Raw genomic sequence first — 461 nt, 5'->3', positions numbered from 1 at the left:
GTGGAGAAAGAATAATCTTTTCAAATGGTGCTGGAATAATTTGATATCCATATGCAAAAAAAGAATAATAAGAATTTAGATCCATACATCACACCACAAACAAAATTAACTCAAAATGATCATTGACATAAATATATAACCTAAAATTATAATTTTAAATCTTTTTTATAATTATAAAACTTTTAGAAGAAAACATAGGATAAAATCTTTGTGACTTTCTGTTAAGCTAAGGTGTCTTAAATTCAATGCCAATAAGCAGGATACATTCAGTAAAAAATTGATAAATTAAAAATCATTAAAATTAAGAACTTCTGTTCTTTGGAAGACACTGTTACTGGAATGAAAAGATAAACTACAATCTGGGAGAAAACATTTGCAAATCATGTATGTGGTTAATGACTTATATCCAGAATATATAAAGAATTGTCAAAACTCAATAAGAAAACAAACAGCCCAATGAA

The sequence above is a fragment of the Galeopterus variegatus genome, unplaced genomic scaffold (genome assembly GCF_000696425.1).
Source record: "Galeopterus variegatus unplaced genomic scaffold, G_variegatus-3.0.2 Scaffold7208, whole genome shotgun sequence".
NCBI lineage: Eukaryota > Metazoa > Chordata > Mammalia > Dermoptera > Cynocephalidae > Galeopterus > Galeopterus variegatus.
The sequence above is the reverse complement of the archived record's forward strand: the minus strand, read 5'-3'. Positions refer to the sequence as shown.